The sequence below is a fragment of the Notamacropus eugenii genome, chromosome 1, assembly GCF_028372415.1.
Source record: "Notamacropus eugenii isolate mMacEug1 chromosome 1, mMacEug1.pri_v2, whole genome shotgun sequence".
NCBI lineage: Eukaryota > Metazoa > Chordata > Mammalia > Diprotodontia > Macropodidae > Notamacropus > Notamacropus eugenii.
Window position 1 is genome coordinate 211,434,392 of NC_092872.1, and position 27,216 is coordinate 211,461,607.

Here is a 27,216-nt window from a genome sequence, read left to right on the forward strand (position 1 = left end):
TTTCTTACCAGATAAATCAGAAAACACAATAATTCAAAGAATAACACATTGAATTTAGCCATATAGCAACATAACTGACAATGAAAATGCTTCCTTTCTCAGCCTACGCACATAAGGGTATGTTCTCCCACTGATTGCCAACCCATTGGTGGATGAGGGACTATGGGAGAGGGCAAATGTGTAGATCAGAGCAAGAGATTTTTAGAACAATTACATTCAGTGGTCTCTTGTAATGCTCTTGGTTTCACGTGTGAGGACTTAAAACTGCCATATGCTTCCTTCCCCCCCCACCCTCCACCTCCTAATCCACAATGGGAGCAGGTGGTGGTTGAATTGAACTTGACTTATGTCCTCTAGTACCTGCCTGGTATTCCTACATGTTTACCTTTCTAATCTTTATTCCAAAAGGTATTTGAGATACACACTCACACACACACACACACACACACACACACACACACACACACACATATATGTTCAGTTTCTGATCTCAGTGGTGACTTTTCCTTAATACCAATACCTTATGGTCAAGGGCAAAGCATGTAGCCTCTCAATTTCCTTATTAGTAAAATGAGAATAATAATTAACTTCCTTTATCACAGTATTTTGATGAGGATAAAATGAGAAAATATAAATGGACCCTTTCTGTAGAAATTGTTATATACATATAAGTTGAAACTTTTTTTCCTCCCTTATTTGATAAACTCATAATTCCTGCTTATCTCACTAAACTCATACAGAGTAATAAGATTTATTAGCTTAGCAAATCAGGAGGAAAATGCAGTAGCTCACATTTTTATTGTGCTTGTGCATTTGTTGTTTAGTTGTTTCAATTTTGTCCAACTCTTCATGACTCCATTTTAGGGTTTCTTGACAAAGATGCTGGAATGGTTTTCCATTTCCTTCTCTAGATCATTTTACAGATGAGGAACCTGAGGCAAATGGTTATGTGACTTGTCCAGCATCACAGCCAGTAAGTGTCTGAGGCCAGAATAGAACTCAGAATGATGAGTCTTCCTGACTCCAGGCCCAACACTCAATCCGCTGCATTACCTTGCTGCCTGTATATATCCACAGATACTATTGATATGTACTATATAGGTTGGTTTGTTGCGTGGTTATCCTTCATTCTAGAAGGGGACCAAAATGATATCACCAAGATAAAGTCAAATTTCAGTGTATCCAACTGTGGCTGATCAGACCAACACGAGCTCTGAATGCTATATCACAGACTGGGCACAGATATTCCATGTGGACATTTGGGGTGGATACTCCAAATTTGCACATCTTGCATTTCCATTGTACTGTCTCAATTCTGCTTTGCTCATAGAGCACAGCACCCTTTCTGATGCAGGCATGCCATGCTGAGCAGTCCTTTGCTAGTGTCTCCCCTGTCGTACAATCAAATCCTAAGTTCTCGAGAGAGACCTTGAGAGTGTCTTTGTATCGCTTCTTCTGACCTCCATGTGATCGCCCGCCCCATGCGAGTTCTCCATAAAATAGTCTTTTTGACAAGCATACATTTTGCATTCAAACAATGTGGCCAGCTCGTCAGAGTTGTGGTCTCTGAAGCATAGTTTGAATGCTTGGCAGTTCATCTAGAGCAAGGACCTCAGTGTCTGGTACTTTATCCTGTCAGGTGATCCTCAGAATCTTCCTAAAACCGTTCAAATGGAAGGAATTCAGTTTTCTGGCCTGGCTCTGGTACACTCTCCATATTTCACAGGCATACAAGAATGAGGTCAGCACAATGGCTCTGTAGACCTTCAGTTTGGTAGTCAGTCTAATATCTCTTCTTTTCCATACTTTTCTTTGGAGCCTCCCAAACACTGAGCTAGCTCTGGCAATGTGTGTGTCAACCTTATTGTCAATGTGTACCTCCCTGGAAAGCACACTACTAAGGGAAGTGAACTTATTCACAGCATTCAAAACTTCTCCATTTGTTGTCACCGATGGTTCCATGTGTGGATGGTGTGGTGGTGGCTGATGCAGCACCTGTGTTTTCTTGGTGTTAATTATTAGGCCAAAATTAGCACAGGCAGCAGAGAATTGATCCATACTTCATTTCATTGCAGCTTCAGAGGCTGCATTGAGTGTACAATAATCTGTAAACAGAAAATTATGGACCAACACTCCTTCCACTTTGGTCTTGGCTTGTAGCCTTTTCAAATTGAAGAACTTACCATCAGCTTGGTAGATGACCTTCATGCTGTGTTCATCCTCATTGAATGCATTTGACAACATGATTGAAAACATCGTGCTAAAAAGCATGGGAGCAAGCACACAGCCCTGTTTCACTCCATTGGTGACTGGGAAGGCATGAGAATATTCTCCAGTCTCCAGAACCTGGGTAAACATGCCATCATGAAACTGATGTACAATATTGATGAACTTCTCTGGGCAATCAAATTTTGACCTAATTTTCCATAAGCCCTCATGACTAACAGCGTCAAAGGCCTTGGTCAGATCTACAAACGTTGTGTATAGGCCTGTGTTCTGCTCCTGGCATTTCTCCTGGAGTTGTCGGGCAGCAAATATCATTGTGAAGCCACCTTGGTGCTCAGGTAGATGACCATCTTGCAGGTGAAGGATCAGTCTATTGAGGAGGATTCTAAGAAGAATCTTGCCAGCAATGACTAAGACAGAGACCCCATTGTGATTGTTGCAGGACAATCTATTTCCTTTTCCTTTATAGACATGGATAATAAAGATATCCTTGAACTCCTCTTGCCATATAACCTGGAAAATTTCAGTCAGCTTTTACACGAGCAGTGGTCCCCCTACCTTGTAAATCTCAGCTGGAATAGAATCAGCACCATATAATTGCCACAACAATATAATTGCCCCATGAAAGGAGGTAAGGAGGAATTGACTTCAACCTGAGGTACACAGTCAATGGCTTCATCCTTGATTGAGGATGGTCTGTTGAGAATACTATAGAAGTGTTCAGCCCATCTCTCTAGGATCATGGCCTTATCACTAATCAATGTGGTTTCATCAGCACCAAGTAGTTGTGATGCATCACAGATTTTTGATCCTTAAATAGCTGATAGTGGGTTGTAGGGGGTGTTCAGGGAGGACTAGTGCCTCTGGTATGATGGTTGCCGAACACTTTTCAGGGCTCTTTCCATCTTTGATGTCCACCTGCACCACCCAACTCTCACCTGTGGCTCCAAGAAGCTGCAGAATGAGTAGTGGCCACATTGACAGACAGGCCAAACCAGGTTGAGGGTAACCAAGGGATCTCAAACCCATTGGTCAATTATTGGGGTGTCTATTCCAAGCATGTGAAGACTTCCCCTGGTGGCCTGATGCCCTTCCCCTCTGGGTTCTTGGAGCTGAGGGGAGTCAGGTAGTGGTGGGGACTGATATCCCTGGAGAGAGAGACTGGAGAGGGAGAAGAGGGAGTCCAGAAGGGAAAAGGTGTGGGAATAACGACACTGAAAGATGGTTTTTGGTGCCCTCCCCCCCATAACTTCTTCCTCCTTCCTGGTTTTGGTGGCTCATTTCTACCATATAGGAATAGATATCTTGAAAGAGCATGATACAATACGGTTGTGTCAAACACGAATAGAGTAGGATCCCAGAGTCCCTCATATGGACTAAGAAAACCTACAAATTACCATTACGTTGTATTGTATCTTTATTTATTTTGTATGATATCTTTGTTGATGTTGTATTATAACTTTATTTGTTTTACTAAGCATTTCTCAATTTCATTTTTATCTCGTTTGAGCCCCACAGAATTTTGCTGGTAGCTTGTGGCCTGAGGCCTGAGAGTTTGACACCCCTGATGTAGTAGAGAGAGAGGTAGCCTCAGAGCTAGGCAACGCTGAGTTAAAGCACTCTCTCTGACACAAAATGTCTATGTAATCCTGGCCAAGTCACTTAACCTGGAAGTGCCCTAGGGCTGGGTTCTTTAGGCTTTTTCAGAGAAAGGGCAGACTTGCATTGGCAGAGAGAATATTTTCCTGGAAATTCCTTGTGTCAGTGAAATTGCAGGTCTCGTCTCGTCTCTCTCTCTCTCTCTCTCTCTCTCTCTCTCTCTCTCTCTTCTCTTTCCCTTTCTCCTTTTTAATATCTGTAAGGGCAAACTTCCTTGATAATTGTGAGCTTCTTATTCCACTTTGAATTGTGCTGCTCATACAATTTATTTATAGGGTCCTAGATTTAGACCTGAAAGGGACCTTGGAAGTCATTGAATCCAAACCCCTCATTTTATAGATGAAGAAATTGAAACATAAAAAGGTAAAATGATTTGGCCAAGGTCAAGATCAGAGTGGGGGTTGTAAGAGTGGGAGTCCCTAGGTGGCACAATGAATAGAGCACTGTGAAGTCAGGAGGACCTGAGTTCAAATCTGACCTCATACACATAATAGCTGTGTGACCCTGGGCAAGTCAGTTAACTCTGATTACCTTCCCTATCTATCCCCCAATTTAAAAAAAAATATGAACTGGAATTCAAACCAAGGTCCTCTGCCTCCAAATTCATCGCACTTTCCACTGTGCCCTGCTGCCTCCCTTACTTTTCAATTAATCATCTCAAATTATTTCTAGGAAAAGCCACACCCACAGTCTGAATTTACCTTTGAAAACTTGGTCTGTACTGCAAGTGATCTATTTGGTGCTGGAACAGAGACAACTAGCACCACCCTGAGATACGGACTCCTGCTTCTCCTGAAACACCCTGAGATAACCGGTGGGATAACGGGCTCATAACACACATTGGTAATTGATCAGCATGAGAGGGCTTCATGGTCTTTTTGAGAGTTTTCTCAGAAACTTTTCTCTTTTCATTTTCATATATTTAAGTCATTGCAAGTTCAAGTTTACTTCTTCCTTCTCCTCCACTCTTACCTCTGCCCTGCTAAATTTAGTGGTATGAAATTGTGAGTTATTATCAGAGACAGACACAGAAATAGTGTTAAGGATGGAGTCTGGGAGGATCTGAATGACTGAGAGGCACTAGTTCCTGATAGGTCATTGATCCTGCCTGAGCATGGCAGGTGCTGGTTCATCTTGATTCCTATCACTCATAGGGCTGCAGGGGTCAGTACCTTAGGCCTAGAGCTGGTCACTCTGAGTTCTGGAACATTTCCAGATTGAGATCTGTCCTCATTTCCTTAACCAAGTGCTGCTTGGCCAGTATTTATTTAAATACAACTTGAGCCTGTCCTGAGAGCAAAGGGCATAGGTTCCTCAAGAGATGCTCAGCTACCTTAAGAGACTAAAATTGAATTTTCATTTATCTATCTATCTATCTATCTATCTATCTATCTATCTATCTATCTATCTATCTATCTATCTATCTATCTCCCTATGAGAATGTGAGGGTCCAGTACATTATTTACCAATGTAGCTCTTGATGAGAAATCAGAGGAAATATGAGAGAAGGCAGTTTTTGTCCCTACTTCTAAAATCAATTCTCATTCATATTGTGATAGGAAAAATTCATGAAGAAATTGATCGTGTGATTGGCCGAAATCGAAGTCCCTGCATGGAGGACAGAAACAAGATGCCTTACACCAACGGTGTGGTACACGAGATACAGCGATACATTGACCTCATTCCCACCAACCTGCCCCATGCTGTGACAGAAGATGTTAAATTTAGACAATATCTTATCCCCAAGGTCAGAAGTATTTCTCACTATAACACAAGATTGTATACTCTGTCGCATTGAGTTATAGATCTTAGAGTTAGAAGCAACTTCAGGCCAACCCATGTCTCTGAGAAGTGGTCACAGAATTTCAGAATTTGAAGGGATTTCAGTGATGATATTGTCCCTCCCCAATTAGAAAAAGAATTCCATTTGTAGTATATTAACCTTGTAGCTATCCAGTTTTTGTTATAGACTTTAAATGGAACTACTTTTTGCTGTGGCATTCTGTTCTAATCTTGGACAGTCCTAATTTGAACGAATTTTTTTTCTTGCATTAAACCTAAGTTTGCAATTTCGTAATTTTAATCTATTACTCTTGGTTTTGTGCCTTGGAACAAAATAGAACAAAGTTACTTTCTCTTTCTAGGGATAGTCCATAAAATATTTGCTGTCAACTACTATGTCTCCTGTTCTGTTATGTGTTCTGTTCTCTTATCTAAATATCCCCATTTCCTTCAACATGGAATGAACTTATCATTCTTATCGTCCTAGTTGCCCTCTTTTGAGTATCCTCAAGCTCTTCAAAGTCCTCCTAATATATCACTCCTAGAACGAATACCATCCTCATTTGTGACCTGATGAGGTCAGAGTACAGCATTGCTTATTTCTAAGCTGCCATTGAACTTCAGTACAAACCCTTTGTTTATAATCAGTCCATCAGTTTTAAATCTACCTAATTGTAATTCAGAAGAACTGAAAAACTTCATTAAATGGTTTGCTAAAATCTAAACGCTATCTGCAGCATTTTCCTGATCTACCAGTTTATTAACACCCTCACAAAAAAAGAAATAAAGATGATGTCTCTCCAGATCTTTGTGTCCACCACTTCCTTATCTAGGGTCATCTCCTCATTCCTTTCTTATATAGATTATGTCTTTAGAAATATATTCTATACTCTGAGCACTAATTGAAGTACCCCCTTTCACTTTATTTTTCTTTGTTATATTCCCCTTGCTTCTTTGGAGTATTAAATCCTTATTAGCCATATTTGTTTATTGATTTATTCTATTCTTTTCAGTTCGAAGATCATTCCCTTGGTCAGAAAAAAAAACCCAGAAAGCAAAAGAAAACTTTAACAGTTTTGTATCTTCTCTTTTCACTTGTTATCCTTATCCTATAACCCTCTGAGTTTTGGGGTTATTCTTTCTTTAAACTACCTCTCTTCCACAATACAGTTTTAAGCATTCCTTCTTGGCTTTAGTTACCCTCACCAGCCTCTGTTTATTCTGAGCTTTACCTTATTCTTATAGAACTGTGACATGTATCTTTTACTCATCCTTGTCTTTGAAAAATCCAGGTTGGTTTGTGAGTTCCGTGTAATAATATTAGCTATTATTTTAAAGTACTTTGAGGTTTGCATTACATAGATTATCTGATTTAATCTTTACAGCAACACTGTGGGAGTAGATGCCATTATTTTTCCCATTTTACAGGTGAGGAAACCAAGTCTTAGAGAGACCCTTAGAGAGGGTCATGCAGCTAGTAAGTGTCTAATTCAGGATTTATACTAAGGCCTCCCTGACTTCAGGTCTTGGAGTGTCTCCACTGCACCATCTGGCTACCTTATCCACATTGGTATCCTAAGAGAATGTTCCTTTTTTTGTGGTGGCAAAGAATTGGAAATTAAGGGGATGCTCATTAATTAGGGAATGACTGAACAAGTTGTGGTTTATGATTGTGATGGAATAATATTGTGATATAAGAAATCAAGAGCAAGATGTTTTCAGAAAAACTTTGGAAGACATACATGAACTGATACAAAGACAGGTTAGCAGAACCAGGAAAACTTTGTACGCAATGACAGCATATTGTATCACGGCCAACTGGCAAAGACTTTGCTATTCTCAGCAATACAATGATCCAAGACAATTCCAAAGGAGTCATGATGGAAATAATTTCCAACTCCAGAGAAAGAATTGATGGAGTCTGAATGTAGATTGAATCTTTTTTTAACTTTTTTTCTTGTTTGTTTTTTTCCTTTGGTCCTGAGTTTTCTTCTGTAACTTGGCTAATGTGGAGATATATTTTGCACAATTGTATATATAGAATATGTGTGTGTATATATACATACATGTATATATACACATACACACATACATATACATGCATACACATATATACATGCATACATGCTTGCCATCTCAAGGAGGAGCGAGAGGGAGAGAATCAGGAATTTAAAATATTAAAAAATGAATGTTTAAAATTGTTTTTACATATATTTAAGAAAAAAGTGGAAATAAATAAAATCAGAGAAAAGCAATTGCCAGTTATTTACCAGTGGTTCTGAATTTATACAATCCAATGACAAAACTTGTCAGTGAAGAATTTCTTCAATGAGTTTGTGTAAATGTAAGGGCCCAGTATTTATCTCAGGCAAAGTCCCACATATAAGACCTTATAAACTCTGAGTGAGAAAGAATCTGAGTCCCTTTCTTTGCAGGGAGGAACAGCAGCTCATCCTCCTCACTAGCCACTAAAAGGAGAGAGACCAAGTGGCAATTAAGTGATTCTTTTGTATGTACTCTGGTAGCCACTAAACATCCATGTTCTCCTAGGACTGCAGTTTCACTGGCCAGTCCCTTATTATTAAAGGAAGGGAAGAAGGAAGGAAGGAAGGAAGGAAGGAAGGAAGGAAGGAAGGAAGGAAGGAAGGAAGGAAGGAAGGAAGGAAGGAAGGAAAAAAAGAAAAGAAAGAAAGGAGGGAAGAGGGATGGAGGGTGGTATAAAAGGAAACTACGGTCAAATAACTTCAGTTCTTTTACTGAAATATGATATGAGGAAGTCAGTTGAGAGGAGTGCAAGGAGACAGAGACCTAAGAGACTGAGGAGGTAAAAAAGTTAAAGAAAATCCATTGTAGTAAGGCAGTTGATTGTGGAGGCATAAAAGGATTGCTCTACCAATGTGAGGACCCAACTGAGATGATATAAAAAGTCTGTAGTGGACCCATTACAGACATTTGCATGATTTTCTTTAGCTTCATTCATTAGCACAAGAGTAAGAGCAAAGGCAGGAAATTGTGAGAGTAATCTTACCCAGACTAGAACTTGGCAGGGTGACTAGAGAAAAGACAAGGGAATTTTCAATTAAACATTAACAAAAAATAATTGCAAAACAGAGAGCAGTAAAGTTTGTTGTTGTAATCCCTTGTACTTCAATGAACCGAAGAAATGATTACCTTATAAGCCGGAAAGAATAAAAGAAGTTATAGGGGAAAGGGAATAAGCATTTTTTATATACCTAGTAGGTATCAGAAAATATCCCAAGTAACATACAAATATCATCTCATGGGATTCTCACAACAGCTTTGTGAGACAGGTGTTGTTATTCCCATTTTACAGTTGAGGAAACTGAAGTTAAGCGACTTCACTAGAGTCACATAGCTAGTAAATGTCTCAGATCTTTTTTACTCTAGGCGCAGTGCTCTGTGTACAGCAGCACTTTAGTGGCTTGCTACCCACTGGGATACTAGTATGGCTTGAAAAGTTCTGAATTCTAAGGGGATTATCAAGTTTATAGTAAAGATCTTAGTTGCTAGAACTCCAGCTATGTAACTTTAGAAATCCTCTTGCCCAGTAACTTGTAGATTGTGTTTGTTTTTCCTTTTTCTTTGTAAAAATGACTATGTAGGGTATGCCAGTCATTTACTAAGTATGTACTATGTGAGACACACTGCTGTGTTCTGGGGATACAAAAAGAGGTAAAAGACAAGCCCTGCACTCAAGCAGCTTACAGTCTGGTGGAGGAGGCAACAAGCATGTACACGTAAGCTATATACAGAATAAACAGAAAATAATCAAAGAGGGAAGACACCAGAATAAAAGATGGTATTTTGCTTGGGACTTAAAGGAAGCCAATAGATAGTGATGAGGAGGGAGATGAGGAACAGATGGGGAAAATGCCCAGGCAAGAGATGGAGCATCCTTGTTTGTGGAACAGCTAACAAGTCAGTGTCTCTATATGAAAATACATGGTGAGGAACAAGGTGTAAGAAGACAGGACAGAAAGGAAAATATTAGGTTATAAAAGGCTTTGAAAAACAAACAGATGATAGTAGATTTGGTCCTAGAGGGGATAGGAAGCCACTGAAGTTTATTGAGTGAGGCAGGTGACATAATCAAACCACAATCAAAAGACATTGGCAGCTGAAAGGAGGATGGATTGGAGCAAGGAGAGACTTGTGGCAGGCCAGATGCACTAGCAAGTTATTGCAATACTCCAGGCATGAAATGGTGAGGGCCTGTAGTAGAGTGGGTACTGGGACTGAGAAAAGGGGGACTATTCAAGAGATGTTGCAAAAATGAAATAGGCCTTGGCAAAAGAATAGGTGGTTAGAGATAGTGAATAATTCAGGATGAGACCTAGATATGGAGCCTAGGAAAATGGTGTTGCCCTCTAAAATTATACAGAAATCAGGAGGAGGGGAAGGATTTTAAGTGGAAAGACAATGAGTTCAATTTCAGACATGTTGAAATGAAGACTTCTGAAAGGCAATGGAATATGAGAGACTGGAGGTCAGAAGAGAGATTGGGGTACAATAAGTATATTTGAGAATCATTAGGATAGAGAGAGTAACTAAATGCATGTGAGCTGATGAGATCACAAATTGAAGTAGTATAGATGGAGAATCACCCCTGATTCAACCTGAACACCTCTGGAACACCTATGGTTAAGGGACATTCTCTGGAAAAGGGTGCATTAAAGAAGAATTGATTAGGAGACAGTTTAGTAGGAGAATTAGTAACGGTGTCTTGAAAACTTAGAAGAGAGCATACAAGAAAAGCATAATATTGCAGTGGTCAATACATCCTTTTCAGAACTGGAGAAATTCTTTAAAAAAAAAAAGGAAGAGATAAAAAATGAGAGACATTAAATGCCTGAGTGTAATTTCAAGAGCAGATATAACAGTATCAAAGATTGCAAAGAGGTTGAGAATTAAGATTGAGAAAAGACCATTGGATTTGACTACTAAATCACTGGCAACTTTGGAGACAGCAATTTTGGTGGAATGATGAGGTTGGAAGCCAGATTGTAAGGGTAAAGAAGAAAGAGAGGAAAGAAAGTGGAGGCACTTATTGAAGACAGCCTTTCCAAGGAGTTTAATTGAAAAGTGTGGAAGAGACATGGGATGGTCATTAACAGGGATGGAATAATCAAGTGAAGATTTTTTTGCGGTTAAGCTAAACATAGGAATGTTTGTAGGCAGTAGGGAAGGAGTCAGTAGAGTAGGTAAGATTGGGCATGACAGAGGTAGAAATCTATTGAAGGAGAATGGATGGAAGAAGATCACTTGTGCAGATAGATTGGGGTTAGCCTTAGAAAGGAATGAGGTCATTTCTTCATGTCAGACAGGGATGAGGGAGAGTGGAAGAAGGTCACTGACTTTCTGGCTTTCTTTCAGTCTCAAGTAAAATCCCATCTTTTGTAGACAGCATTTCAGTCTCCCTCTTAATTCTAATACTTTCCTTCCATTGACTGTTTCGTACGTATCTTTTAGATAACTTGTTTGAATATTTGTTTGCGTATTGACTCCCCCATTAGATTATAAGCTCCTTGAGAAAAACTACCATCTTTTTTCCACTTTCTGTATCCCCAGTGCATCCTGGCACATAGTAGGCACTTAACAAATATTTATTGATTGAGATGAGGAAAAGGAGAGGAGGGAGCCCATGGTGAGTGTCTTCATTTTTTTTTCTGTAAAAATATGAGGCCAGGTTCTCAGCTGAATAGTAGAGGGAGGGGTAGCCATGGGAAATTGAAAGAGGGATGAATAGGTTTGGAAAAATTGCTGTGGGGACTGGGGTGGTGATATGAGGAAGTAGGTGTAAAAGAAATGCCTAATAACAGTGCAGGCCCAGTTGAGGTTGTGTGACATAAATTTGCAGTGGACCTGAACAGACTGATCATGCAATTTTCTCCACCTTCATTCAGCAGCATCATGTGGAGAAACAAAGGTGATGTAGTGAGAATGATCCAAAGCTTAGGCTTGACAGGATAAATTAATCAAATATTTACTAAGCACATACTATGCTTGGTGCTGGGGATATAAAGAGAGGCAAAAGACAGCATAAAGGGGCTAGGGACTCAAAAGACAGTGTAGAGTTGAACTGGTTTACCAAGAGGTTAAGATGGAGAAAAAGAAAAGAGTGTACTTAATACAGAGGTGATGCCCTGAGAAAGAAATGAAGGGAGAAGGGATTGAAGATGATGGTGCAGAGTTTGGTAAGGGAAGACAGAGGAAAATACAGAAACAATAGATTATGGTCAGATAAGGAGATTTGGTGAAATTGGGTGACTAGAGTGATTGAGGGAAAGTCATTATGTATGTTGAAGTCCCAAGTACAAGGGCAGTAGATGGGGAGGAGAAAAACTGTGAGCCAGGTTGTTGTTTGTGTTTGTCTTTATTCTCAAAGAGGACCATGACATCAGGAAGGGGATGCCATTACTTGCAAGTGAATTGTATCTAAGTGAGAGAGGGCTGTGCAATGGCACTAGCCTCACTTTCTCCTCCAGAACCATCCAGATGCAGTGGCAAGATAATTTTTAATTATTTCAACTAATTTTTTAGCTGTCTTTGGATTTTCCAAGTACTTCATCCTATCATGTGAAAAGAGATACTTCTACTGCCACATTCCCTATTTTGATTGCTTATATGTCTTTTTACAATATTGAATAATATTGTTGCCAGTGAGTATCCTTGTTTCACACATGATGTTACTGGGAAGGTTTCTAACATGTTCCCATTACAAATTATGTTTGCTGGGGTTTTAGATAAGTGCTTTCTATCAATTTAAGGGAAAATTCATTTATACCTATACTTTCAAATGTTTTTTTGTTAGAAATCAGCGTAGTACCCTATCAAAAATTTTTTTCTGCATCTAATAATGTAATCATGATTTTTTTTACTTTTACTATTGATGTAATCAATCATGTTAATAATTTCCCTTATGTTAAACCATCCCTGCATTCTTGGTAAAAAGATCACATAGCCATAATATATAACCGTTGTGACATATTGTTGTAATCTTTTAGCGACTATTTTGTTTAGGATTTTCACATCCATATTCACTATAGAAGTAGTCTATACTTCTCCTTCTTAGTTCTTGCTTTTACTGGTTTAAGTATTATTTTAACTAATTTACTCAATACTGGAATTACTTGATCTTTAAATGACAATAAAATTCACTTGTTCCCAATTGCTCTCCAGAACACCTGAATCAACTCACAGCTCCACCAACAATGAATAATGTTCCGACTATCCCACATCTTGTCTAATATTTATGATCTTCCTGTTTTGTCATGTTAGCCAATCTGATAGTTGTGATGTGGTACATGAGAGTTGTTTTGATTTGCATCTGTCTAATCAATAGTGATTTATTTTTTAAAATTAATTAATTTGTTTTTAGTTTTCTACAATCACTTTCATATATCTTAGATTTTCTCACGCTCCCTTATTCTTCCTTCCCCCCTCCCTGGACATTCCTTCCCTCAGACAGCATGCAATCTTATATAGGCACTACACATACATTCTTATAAAATACATTTTCACATTAGTCATGTTGCATAGAAGAATTAAAATGAATGGGAGAAACCATGAAATAAAAAACAAACCAAAACACAAGAGAAAACAGTCAGCTTCATTCTGAGGTCCAATTCCATAGTTCTTTCTCTGGATGTGGAAGGCATTTTGCCTCAAGAGTTCATTGGGAATTTTTTAGGTCCTTGCATTGCTGTGAAGGATTAAGTGTACCAGAAAAATTCCTTGCATACTGTGCTTGTTCCTGTGTATAAAATTCTCCTGGTTCTGCTCCTCTCACTCAGCATCAGTTCATGTAAGTCCTTCCAGGCCTCTCTAAAGTCTTCCTGTTCATCATTTCTTACAGCACAATAGTATTCTATTACATTCATATACCACAACTTCTTCAATCATTCCCCAATCAATGGGCATTTTTGATTTCCAGTTCTTGACCACCACAAAGAGAGCTGCTATAAATATTTTTGTACACGTGGGACCCGTTCCCATTTTTGTGATCTCTTTGGAATACAGTCCTAGAAGAAATATTGCTGGGTTAAAGGGTATGGACATTTTTGTAACCCTTTGGGCATTGTTCCAAATTGTTCTCCAGAATGGTTGGCTCAGATCACAGTTCCACCAACAATGAAATAGTGCTCCAACTCTCCCATAGCTTCTCCTACATTTATCATCTTCCTGTTTTGTCATGTCTGCCAATCTGACAGGTATGATGTGGTACCTCAGAGGTGTACTGGTCTGCATTTCTCTAATCAATAGTGATTTAGAGCATTTTTGTCATATGACTATAGATAGCTTTCATTTCTTCCTCTGAAAACTGCCTGTTCATATCCTTTGACCAATTATCAATTGGAGAATGACTTGTGTTCTTGTATTTTGATTCAGTTCTCTATATATTTTAGAAATGAAGCCCTTATCATAGACACTTGTTGCAAAAATTCTTTCCCAGTGTTTTGCTTCCCTCCTAATCTTGGTTGCATTGGGTTTGTTTGTGGAAAACTTTTCAATATCATGTAATCAAAATTATCCATTTCATACTTCATAATGTTCTCTAGGTCTTGCTTGGTCAAAAATATCTCCATTCTCCATAAATCTGAGAAATACACTATTCTTTGCTCCCCTAATTTGTTCATAGTATTGATCTATACACCTTATATCATGTACCTATTTGGACTTTATTCTTGTGTATGGTGTCAGGCATTGGTCTATGCCTAGTTTATGCCACGTTGTAATCCAGTTTTTCCAGCAGTTTTTGTCAAACAGTGAGTTCTTATGCTAGAATCTTGGGTCCTTGGCTTTATCAAACAGTAGATTGCTATATTCATTGACTACTATGTCTTGAGTACCTAACCTATTCCGCTGACCTACCCTTCTATTTCTTAGCCAGTATGAAGTGGTTTTGATGATTGCTGTTTTATAATACAATTTGAGATCTGGTATGGCTAGGTCACCTTTCCTAGCACTTCTTTTCATTGATTACCTTGATATATTGGACCTTTTATTCTTCCAGAGGAAGTTTGATATTATTTTTTCTAGCTCTAGAAAATAGCTTTCTGGTAGTTTAATTGGTATGGGATGGAATAAGTAAATTCACTTAGGTAGAATTGTCATTTTTATTATATTTGCTTTGGTTACCCACAAGCAACTGATGTTTTTCCAATTACTTAGATCTGACTTTATTTGTGTGAAAAATGTTTTGGGGTGCGGAGCCAAGATGGCGGAGTAGAAAGATGCACATACACATAGCTCCGAACCCACAACCCACAGAACGGCTAGAGGGGACCAACTCACGGTGAATTCTGCACCCAGAGGCCACGGAATATTGGAGCGAGGGAGATTTCTGTTCCGGAGAGACCTGCAAACCTCTCCCGGGGGGTCCTTCGCGATGCGGACTGGGCACCGGGACTGGGAGCAGAGGGCAGCCCTGCAGTGGCCACGTCACCGTGAGGAAAAGATCCGATCAGGCTACGGGGACGGGATCTCCAGCGGCCACGCGGGTCCCTCCACCCACAGAGGGACCTGCAAACCTCTCGCAAAAGGTCCGTCACTCTGCAGACGTGGAGCCCAGCCCAGACCTGCGGCGGCCGTGGCTCCGAGAGGTACAGATCCGAGCAGGCTTCAGGGACAGGATCTCCAGTGGCCGCACAAGCCCCTCCACCCACAGGTGATGGGGGTCGGTGAGAGAGTCTCTTTGGCGGGTCGACAGGGGAGTGGGGTGCCCCCATGGCTCGGGCCCCCCCCCCGGGAGATAGAAGCTGAGAGGCGGCTGCAGACAGGGGCTCCCCAAGCAGGCAGGAGCCTGGATCCATTGTGGAAGGTCTGTACATAAACCCCCTGAGGGATCTGAGCCTGAGAGGCGGCCCTGCCCCGACCTGACCACCTGAACTTAATTCTCACACTGAATAGCAGCCCTGCCCCTGCCAAAAGCCCTAAGGCGGGAAGCAGCATTTGAATCTCAGTCCCCAAATGCTGGCTGGGAGGAACAGGAGGCGAGGTGGGTGTGAGGAGAATATTCAGAGGACAAGTCACTGGCTGGGGAGAATGCCCAGAAAAGGGAAAAGAAATAAAACTATTGAAGGCTACTTTCTTGGAGAACAGACATTTCCTCCCTTCCTTTCCGATAAGGAAGAACAATGCTTACCATCTGGCAAAGACACAGAAATCAAGGATTCTGTGTCCCAGCCCACCCAATGGGTTCAGGCCATGGAAGAGCTCAAAAAGAATTTTCAAAATCAAGTTAGAGAGGTGGAGGAAAAACTGGGAAGAGAAATGAGAGGGATGAAAGAAAAGCATGAAAAGCAGATCAGCTCCCTGCTAAAGGAGAACCAAAAAAATGTTGAAGAAATTAACACCTTGAAAACTAGCCTAACTCAATTGGCAAAAGAGGTTCAAAAAGCCAATGAGGAGAAGAATGCTTTCAAAAGCAGAATTAGCCAAATGGAAAAGGAGATTCCAAAGCTCACTGAAGAAAATAGTTCTTTCAAAACTAGAATGGCACAGATGGACGCTAAGGACTTTGTGAGAAAGACAGATATCACAGAACATAGCGAGAAGACTGGAAAAATGGAAGATAATGTGAAATATCTTATTGGAAAAACAACTGACCTGGAAAATAGATTCAGGAGAGACAATGTAAAAATTTTGGGACTACCTGAAAACCATGATTAAAAGAAGAGCCTAGACATCATCTTCCATGAAATTATCAAGGAAAACTGCCCTGAGATTCTAGAACCAGAGGGCAAAATAAATATTCAAGGAATCCACAGAACACCGCAAGAAAGAGATCCAAAAAGAGAAACTCCTAGGAACATTGTGGCCAAATTCCAGAATTCCCAGGTGAAAGAGAAAATATTGCAAGCAGCTAGAAAGAAACAATTCAAGTATTGTGGAAATACAATCAGGATAACACAAGATCTAGCACCCTCTACATTAAAGGATTGAAGGGAATGGAATAGGATATTCCAGAAGTCAAAGGAACTAGGACTAAAACCAAAAATCACCTACCCAGCAAAACTGAGTATAATACTTCAGGAGAAAAAATGGTCTTTCAATGAAAGAGGATTTTCAAATTTTCTTGATGAAAAGACCAGAGCTGAAAAGAAAATTTGACTTTCAAACACAAGAATGAAGAGAAGCATGAAAAGGTGAACAGCAAAGAGAAGTCATAAGGGACTTACTAAAGTTGAACTGTTTACATTCCTACATGGAAAGACAATATTTGTAACTCTTGAAACATTTCAGTATCTGGGTACTGGGTGAGAGTACACACACACACATGCACACACGCACACATACATAGAGACAGAGTGCACAGAGTGAATTGAAGAGGATGGGATCATATCTTAAAAAAAAAATGAAATCAAGCAGTGAGAGAGAAATATTGGGAGGAGAAAGGGAGAAATTGAATGGGGCAAATTATCTCTCATAAAAGAGGCAAGCAAAAGACTTATTAGTGGAGGGATAAAGAGGGGAGGCGAGAGAAAAACATGAGGTCTACTCTCATCACATTCCACTAAAGGAAAGAATAAAATGCACACTCATTTTGATAGGAAAACCTATCTCACAATACAAGAGAGTGGGGGACAAGGGCACAAGCAGGGTGAGGGGGAGGATAGAGGGGAGGACATGGGAAGGAGAATGCAATCCGAGGTCGACACTCATGGGGAGGGAAAGGATCATAAGAGAATAGAAGTAACGGGGGACAGGATAGGATGGAGGGAAATATAGTTAGTTCTATACAACACAACTAGTATGGAAATCATTTGCAAAACTACACAGATTTGGCCTATATTGAATTGCTTGCCTTCCAAAGGGAAGGGGTGGAGAGGGAGGGAGCTAAAGAAGTTGGAACTTAAAGTGTTAGGATCAACTGTAATGTTCTTACCACTAGGAAATAAGAAATACAGGTTAAGGGGTAAAGAAAGCTATCTGGCCCTACAGGACAAAAGAGAAGACGGAGACAAGGGCAGAGAGGGAGGATAGAAGAGAGAGCAGATTGGTCACAGGGGCAATTAGAATGCTTGGGTTTGGGGGGGAGAGGGGATAAAAGGGGAGAAAATTTGTAACCCAAAATTTTGTGAAAATAAATGTTAAAAGTTAAATAAAAAAAATGTTTTGTAATTGTGTTCATATAGTTCCTGGGTTTGTTTTGGCAGGTAGCCTCCCAAATGTTTTAAAATGTCTACAGCAACTTCAAATAGATTTTCTCTTTCTATTTCTTGCTGTTGGGCTTTGCCCATTAGATAAATGGATAGATAGATAGATAGATAGATAGATAGATAGATAGATAGATAGATAGATAGACAGACAGACAGACAGACAGACAGACAGACAGACAGACAGACAGACAGACAGATAGATAGATAGATAGATAGATAGATAGATAGATAGATAGATAGATAGATAGACAGACAGATAGGTAGGTAGATATAGATATATAGATGTAGATATAGATAGATAGATATACCTGGTTTCTGCCACACTGTTGTCCAGTTACATATATGTGTATATATATATATATATATATATATATATATATATATGGTTATGATTTCAGTGGGTTCATTTTGTATTCTGCAACTTTACCAAAGTTTTTTATTTTTTCAAGTGGTGTTTTGCCTGGTTCTCTAGGATTCTCTAAGTGTATCACCATCATATTATCTGTGATAATTTAGTTTCTTCTGTGCCTATTCTATTTCTTCAATTTCTTTTTCTTCTTTTATTGCTAAGATCAAGATTTCTAGTATCATATTGAATAATAGTGGTGATAATGGAATCCTTGTTTCATCTCTGATCTTATTGGAAATGCATCTCAGTTATGCCCATTGCATATAATTCCTGCTGATGATTTTATGTAGATACTGCTTATTATTTTAAGGAAGGCTCCATTTATTCCCATGCTCTCCAGTGTTTTCAATAGAAACGGATGTTGCATTTTGTCCAAATACTTTTGTGCATCTATTGAGATAAGGCAGAGATTTTTTTTGAAGCAAATAATAATCAACCATTGGTTATTTTTAATGCCTCACCCAGGCACTTTTCCTTGTCTTGGACTTGCTCTTCAATGCTCCTCTTCCCCATCCCAAACTTCTTCACGGTCATGAGAGAAGTGCCACATTTGCTTCCAACTCTCTCCATTGCTGAAAGCCAGCCTTATAAGGAGAATCAGGGAGATAAGAATAGGGATTTCCCCACTGCAACAGATTGCAAAGTCTCAGTAAATGTTCTTGTCTCCTGTTTTGAGGACTCCATGCTTAAGTACTCTTGACTTGGTTCTAGTAGAATAATTTGAAATGTAGGATTTGTCAAACACTATAAGAAAGATAATCTTGCCCTATTTTTAGTGTTACTCACCTGAACATAGCAGCCTACTCTCAGTGGTAGCCAGATGAGTTATTTTTAAGCCCATTTCAAAAAGCAAGAGTTTAGAGAACAATATAAACACCTTTCCTTCATATTACTCTCATCCACATTAACCATGTTTCTCTGTACTTAGTCTTCAAGAACTCTGCATTTTGGTTGCTGCTAAAATAATAGCAATAATAATAATGATAATAAAGTATTTGGGGGGCAGCTAGGTGATGCAGTGGATAGACCCCTGGGCTTGGAATTAGAAAGACCTGAGTTTAAATTCAGCCTCAGATACTTACTAGCTCTGTGACCCTGGGCAAGTCACTTTACCTTGTTTGCCTTGGTTTCCTCATCCGTAAAATGAGCTGAAGTAAATGGCAAATCACTCCTGCATTTTGGCCAAGAAAACTCCAAATGGGATCACAAGAGAGTCAGATATGACCGAAAAATGACTGAACAATTGTTAGCATTTAGCACTGTAATGTTTGCAAAGCACTTTACGTATTCTGTCTCACTGCATCTTCCCAATAACCTGTTGAGATTGAGGTTATCATTACATTCTTCATTTTATATCTGGAGAAACTGTGTGTGTAAAAGGTTAAGTGACTTGCCCAAGGTCATACCAAGAGCTCCAGATGTGGTGGCTGCTGTAGCAGTGGCTGCTGCTGCCCAGTAGTTGGGCCTGGGACTGGACCATACTCCCCTCTCACCCAGGTGAGAGAACTTTCTCACTGACCTTTGAAGCTATCTTTCTCATGTGTGGGTTGAGAAATCTGGAAACAGCAGCATCCCATGATTCATCACCATGAGCCCTGCTCCAATTCCATCTGTGATGGCACAGCCTAAACTTGGCTGAGCTCTGCGCTGAGCCTGGTGTATTGAGCCCTTCTTGTTGGCCTTCCAGATTATCTTGGCCTGAAAATTAGTTTCACTCTGTCATTTTGTGGCTTCTGTTGCTCTAGAATTTGTTTAGAGTTATTTCTTACAGGTATTTTAAGGGCTTTGGGGGTAGAACTCGAGCAGGTCCATGATTCTACTCTGCCATCTTGGCTCCACTACCCTCCCCATCTCTTATTCTTAAATGTGTTTCTTGTAAACAACATTGTTGTGAAGTGGACGTTATTTCCCCCCAGAGCCCCTGGGTTGAGAAATGTCTGTTGAGTTTCTAGGCAGGGTTGGGCCCAGCCACTTTCTGTTGTGCCCCCTTGCCTAGCAGCAACTTGGGCCCCTGTCAAAACTGTCTGTGAGATATGTTTGATATTGAAGCCTCAAGGCTCTACCAGGAAGTGCCAAAATGCTTAAAAGACACACACACCTTTGTTCAGCGCTTCCTCCTCTGGGTTTTCCATGAGACAGCTGCCAGCCCAGCTAATAAAGATGCTCACAAAATTCCCAATTGACATTTGCCTGTGCTTTGTCTCGGTCCATCCATTTCACTTGGAGGTCCCACCGAGATAGCCTTTGGCTCTGTATGCACAGGTACCTGCCTGTGTTTTTTCTCGATCAGTTCAACTGAGACAGCCTTTGGCTCTATGTGCACAGGCAAACCATCTGCCCTGGACAGCAGAACTGAGCTTTGACTTCAGGGGGTGGCCACTGGGATTGATGTTCCCCGCCCCGATCTCAAAGCACACCCATGCGAACCAGGCTCCCAGTTGCCAAATTCTTCTGATCTGGCCATTTTGAGCTCCTGTCTGTCCTGGTGAGTACTCCTGTAAAGTAAGTGGCGAGGCTTGACGCAGTGGGAAACGCCCTTACTGACCTCCACGGGACACCACGTGAGAGTCCTGGTTGCCTGACTGCCTGACTGTGTCTGTCCATACATTCTATCTGTCTCTTGTTTTGTGTTTCTGTTTAATCAGACTTTGTGCCTTACTCTCCTTTCCCGGTCTCATGGTCCAAGGACAATCAGGTCCCAAGACCCTGTTGCAATTCATGATAAAATGTTTTAAACAATTCCAACAAGCTGCAGCTGGTTATGGGTACAAAGTCTCCAAGGAAAAATTAACTTTATTTTGTCAACAGGAATGGCCCACCTTCGGGGTGGATTAGCCACCAGAGGGGACTTTTGATAAATCCATTGCAGGGCCGGTGCAGAGAATAGTGAATGGGGATCTGGGCCATCTGGATCAGATCCCATATATCAGCATCTGGATAGATCTGATTCCCCGTCCTAACCCTAAGGTCTCTCTAAAGCCCCCCTCCTGTTAAGAGTCAGGCGCTGCAGCAGAACCATCAGCCAGAATCCAAAACAAATATGACAGCATCCAGAGCCCAGGGCAGTCTCTACCCAGTGCTTCCTCCAGACTCTGAATCTGTATAATTGGAAGCAACAAAATCCCCCCTTTTTCATTCCACTTCAGATACAACCAAAAGGTAGTTAAGTGAAACATGTCACTCCTAATTGGATGTTTAAGGCAGGTCAGAATTTGTTGTGTTATTTAGCCCTAAGACAAATTGAGAAAATGCATAAATCTGAAAATGAAAAAAAAAAGACACCTCAGAGATAGAGCTTTGAACTCCCAAGTGGAAAGGAGGGGACTAGGCACCACTGGACTTTGTTCCAGAGTCTCCCTCACTTCCACTTGCAGTTTCACAACTTTTTCTTTCAAAAACATTTTTAAGGAGTGGAAACAGACAGGAAATTTTCTTGAGTAAAAGTTAGAATCATTGAGATTTTTATTTTACTCTGTAATCCAGAAATGGTGTTAGAGAAAGCAATTTGTAATCTGAATTTTGTTGAAACTAAAAGATGTTGGAAAAATTGTGTGTAGCATTTCCATTTAGAAAACCAGGTATTTTCACATTTGTCTGTTAAAGAAGTTACGGCTAAAATAATTTGGTTATCATTTAGGAAAGTTGTAAGATTGTTAACTAAGTTTTTGAAGTTGCTGTTTTAATGCTAAACCTAAAATTGTTGGTTGATTACTATGTGTGGAAAGAAATGAATGGAGTAATAATTTATTTAGACTGGTTCTGCCCATTCAAAACAGTCCTCCTGTATGTTTGGGGTTGGCAGGCATGGGATCCATGCCAATTCCTTTTATTTTGTAAAACTACCAAGGCCCCTTTCATGTGGACAAGGTCATCAGTCCTAAGAAAATTGTTTGGCTTATATAGAAAGGATTTTTAACAATTGGCTTTTATATCAGGACAAGTTTTAAATTTGAGAAGGAAGGATCTTAAATGAAATCTCTTATGTATGTGAGTCCTGTTAATCTTCATTGCTTATTTCAACTCCATGGGAATACAAATAACTGTATTTGGCTTTAAGTTGGGATTGGTGAAATTTGCTGTTTAAGGTAAAAGCATTTGGGACCATAAATATTTTTGTTTAAGTTTGAATTTGGCCATAGTTGTCTGCATTAAATCAGTATCTGAAAGAATATGCCGCAAGTTACTCAGAGGGACTGTGATCCTGCATCCTGTACTGTTATCAGGTGAAATTTGTATCTGGAGAGGAAACACCGAGGGGACAATTCTAGACTCAATCTAGGATGGGATCCTCTTGGTCAGTTTCCCCACTGTGTCCTTTTATGAAGGAATGTTTCCCACCTGTCTGTTCCTGAGTCTGGCTATAATACACATACTGCATGATTGGAAAATTTCACTCCTATCTGAATTCAAACAGAGTCAAAGATGTTCCTTAGCCAATGTGAAATTATAGTCATATCTGAAACCTGATTATTGGAATTTGCTATTCTAACATTTCATGGGACTATTAACTGACTGTTCTTCCGAGTCTCACTCCAGGTATGGATAGCAAGAAAGATGGTCTGAGCCTCTGAACCATGATGTCAGTAAGCCTGTGAGATGCTGGTATGAAGTGCAAGAAGTGATCTCATGGTAAAGTTGGGAGAACAGCTGTTTAGCCTTGGCTGAGGTAGGATTCTCCTGACTCAATTTCCCCACTGGGAGGAGCCAAGATAGTGGAGTAGAAAGATACACATATGCTAGCTCCCAATCCACAGCCCATAAAATACCTGTAAAGAAGAACTCCCAACAAATTTGGGAGCAGCAGAAGCCACAGAACAATGGAGTGGAGGAGATTTCTGTTCCAGAGAGACCTGAAAAACTGACCCGAAAGGTCAGTTGCACCCTGGACCTGGAGCAGAGTCCAGCCCCGCCTTGGCTGCACAGAACCGAGAGGAACAGATCTGAGCAGGCTTCAGGGACAGAATCTCCAGCAGCCACTCAGGTCCCTCCACCCACAGATGCCAAAGGTCAGTGAAAGAGTCTCTTTGGCTGGCCGAGATGGGAGCGGGGTGTCCCCATAACTCAGGCCCCCTCGGAAGGCAGCAGAGGAGGCAGCAGCAGACAGGGGCTCCCAAAGCAGGCAGGAGCTCAGATCCATTGTTGAAGGTCTCCACATAAACCCCCTGAGGGAACTGAGCCCCTTGTGGCAACCCTGCCCCCACCTGAGCACCTGAACTTAATCTCACACTGAATAGCAGCCCCACCCAAAGCCCTGAGGCTGGGAAGCAGCATTTGAATCTCAGACCCTAAGCGCTGGCTGGGCAGATCTGGAGGCATGATGGGTGTGGAAAGGACACTCAGAAGTCAAGTCACTGGATGAGAAAATGCCCAGAAAAGGGGGAAAAACAAATAAGACCATAGATTACTTTCTTGGTGAACAGATATCTCCTCCCTTCCTTTCAGAGGAGGAAGAACAATGCTTACCATCAGGGAAAGACATAGAAATCAAGGCTTCTGTAGCCCAAACATCCAAAATAAATATTCACTGGGCTCAGGCCATGGAAGAGCTCAAAAAGGATTTTGAAAATCAAGGAAGAGAGGTGGAGGAAAAACTGGGAAGAGAAATGAGAGAGATGCAAGAAAAGCATCAAAAGCAGGTCAACACCTTGCTAAAGGAGACCCAAAAAAATGCTGAAGAAAATAACACCTTGAAAAATAGACTAACTCAATTGGCAAAAGAGGGTCAAAAAGCCAATGAGGAGAAGAATGCTTTCAAAACCAGAATTAGCCAAATGGAAAAGGAGGTTCAAAAGCTCACTGAAGAAAATAGTTCTTTCAAAATTAGAATGGAACAGATGGAGGCTAATGACTTTATGAGAAACCAAGAAATCACAAAACAAAACCAAAAGAATGAAAAAATGGAAGATAATGTGAAATATCTCATTGGAAAAACAACTGACCTGGAAAATAGATCCAGGAGAGACAATTTAAAAATTATGGGACTACCTGAAAGCCATGATCAAAAATAAGAGCCTAGACATGATCTTTCATGAAATTAACAAGAAAAACTGCCCTGATATTCTAGAAGCAAGGGGCAAAATAAATATTGAAAGAATCCACCAACCACCTTCTGAAAGAGATCCAAAAAAAGAAACTCCTAGGAACATTGTGGCCAAATTCCAGAGTTCCCAGGTCAAGGAGAAAATATTGCAAGCAGCTAGAAAGAAACAATTCAAATATTGTGGAAATACAATCAGGATAACACAAGATCTAGCAGCTTCTACATTAAGGGATCAAAGGGCATGGAATATGATATTCCAGAAGTCAATTTCCCTACTGATACGTGGTGGATTTTAAGCCTGGCTGAATGCCAGCTGACAATCTGCTCCTGCCTGGAACTGACATGAAGTTAGGGAGATATTGTTTCCCTGCAATGTCCCTACTCTTAGTGGCAATTTCCTATAGTCAAAAGTCTTGTAAGTTTAATATCAGATTTATGAAATAACAGATTGTTGGTAGGGGAACATCTGAGGTTAAGTCTAAAATTAAGCTATCAGGTTTAGGACTTTAGACTTAACAACAATAAATTAGGTTTTTTTAAAATTTCTAGTAATAGTGTGGAGAGCATCGGGTTAATAAGACTTGTGAGGTTAGCATACATAGTTAATCATTATTTTGTCTCAGTTGGTTAAAAGAAAAATGGTTTGTGGGCTATGTTGTAAATGCTTTAAAAGATCTGAGTGTAAGATGTAAATACTAGGTTCTAATGTGGATTTCTTAAATATGGCAATTGGCCAAAGTCCCAATTTTGATTTTGTAGAGTGATAAAGGTATAAAGCTTAAGAATGGTCATCTAAAATGGTATTAATGTCAGTTTTGTAGGAGAGTGGACATCCGGATTTCTACAAGAAGATAAAGAATGTGCAGAGATGCTGTACTGAAGATGGACTGAAGGAGCATCTAGATCAGAAAACTGCATCAGATGATGTCCCTTCCCAGATGAGATGGATCCTCTGAATGGATAATTCATTGATCTACCTTTGTATCTTAAATCTCTGAATCTGTACTTATAACATGGGATAGTCCCCTTGTAAATGTATTCATATAAAGGGGATAGTTGAAGGGAAGAATGTATAGGGGAAAGAATGTGAGGATTGTATTTAATTTTAGAGATTGTCCATGTTTTTGTCCAAATTTGGCCTTCTTCTTTAAAAGCATGAAGGAGAAGAAGGAGTGGTATGAGAGTATGGAAAGTGAAGGAGATCAATTAACAGATAATCTGTATTAGTAGTGGTGTGGAAAGTCTTCAGAAAATTTCTCTTCCATAAGGCCTTTCTCCTTGGATACCTGAGTTTCAGGTATCCAGAGCCTGTGGACAGTCAATTGGTTTCCCCCCCTTACCAGCTACCAGCTTTCTTAGTGAAAGTGCTGTGGGCTGTAACTGTAACTTGGAAGTTACTTACATCTCCCCATTGTTTGTTGTACTGTTGTCTTGCTTCTCCCCCTCCCCTCTTTTCTAAAGCCACAACAGCAGTTAAGTTAGATATTAGATGAGGTAATTGTATTGGGATAGGTGAAGATTTCCCAGGGTTTGCCTAGTTTTTCATGCTTAGATTGTGAGCCTGCATCCCAGCCAATGGAGAGGTGGGATAGTGGGGAGGTGGGATTCTCTGCGTTAGGGTCTTCTCTTGCCTTAATGAGACCAACCCTAATACTGCACCTTTGGCCTGACTACCTGTGTACAGGAGCATTCCTTTATTGTGGAACCCCCAGAAATCTGCCTTTTAGTTCATGTCTTGCCCCAAGTTTATTTGTATTCTGAGCCTGAAGCCCAGGAACACTTCGGCCTACGAGGACATGTTCCCAGGGCTGCTCCTGTCCTGATTCCCATTCCAGCAGGATTGGGTATAGCTGGTTCAGCAGCCATGAGCACAGCTGCCCTAGTCACAAGCAACAGCCATTTTGTTACTCTTAGTGCCCACATAGACCAAGGCATTAGAGATTTAGAGTCCCAAATCTTGTACCTGGAGTCTGCCTTAGATTCCCTGGCCAAAGTAGTCCTGCAAAACTGGAGGAGTATAGACCTTCTGTTCCTAAGACAGGGTGGCCTCTGCATAGCTGTGGGAGAGACCTGTTGTTTTTATGTGAACCACTCTGGGGTGGTCCGAGAGTCCCTCGCTATGGTCCGCAGGCATCTGGAAGAATGGGAGTCAATTTGAAAACACTCTGTGACATGGTTCCAGTCTCTGTTCAACTGGTCACCCTGGTTAACTACTCTGGTGACCACCATGGTGGGGCCCCTGGCCCTTTTGTGCCTTGGTCTATTAATAGCCCCTTGCATTGTAAACTATGGCTCTAAGTACATCAGGGATCGCCTCCGATCTATTAAACTATTTGCCTTGTGCATGGCTTATACCCTTTTGGCTTCTGATGAGTCCCCTATTTAAATTAGTGACATGAAAAGGGGGAAGTGAAGTGGATGTTATTTCCCCCCAGAACCCTTGGGTTGAGAAATGTCTGTTGAGTTTCTAGGCAGGGTTGGGCCCAGCCACTTTCTGTTGTGCCCCCCCTTGCCTAGCAGCAACTTGGGCCCCTGTCAAAACTGTCTATGAGGTATGTTTGATGTTGAAACCTCAAGGCCAGGAAGTGCCAAAATGCTTAAAAGACACATACACCTTTGTTCAGCGCTGCCTCCTCTGGGTTTTCCATGAGACAGCCGCTGGTTTGCCTAATAAAGACACTCACAAAATTCCCAATTGACACTTGCCTGTGCTTTTTCTTGGTCTGTCCATTTCAGTTGGATTCTGATTTTTAATCCATTCTTCTGTTTCATTTTCATTCTGATTTTTAATCTATTCTGCTGTTTCATTTTCATTCTGCCGTTACTCGTTTTATGAGTGAATTCATCCTATTCTCATTCAAAGTTAGAATTATTATTTGTGAATATCACTGTTACCTTATCTTCTCCCCACAATCTCT

At 40.5% G+C, this 27,216-nt stretch overlaps 1 long non-coding RNA gene across 2 annotated transcripts; it reads left to right on the forward strand.

Annotated features, from left to right (window-relative positions):
• Positions 1 to 4,089: 4,089 nt before the first annotated feature.
• LOC140515208 (uncharacterized) lies at positions 4,090 to 26,995 on the forward strand. 2 transcript variants are annotated; one of them, XR_011970896.1, is made up of 3 exons: positions 4,090 to 4,728; positions 5,445 to 5,632; positions 25,112 to 26,995. It is a non-coding gene; the product is annotated as an uncharacterized lncRNA (long non-coding RNA). The 2 variants fall into 2 exon arrangements; XR_011970897.1 differs by having other exon boundaries at positions 25,120 to 26,995.
• The last annotated feature ends 221 nt before the right edge of the window (positions 26,996 to 27,216 follow it).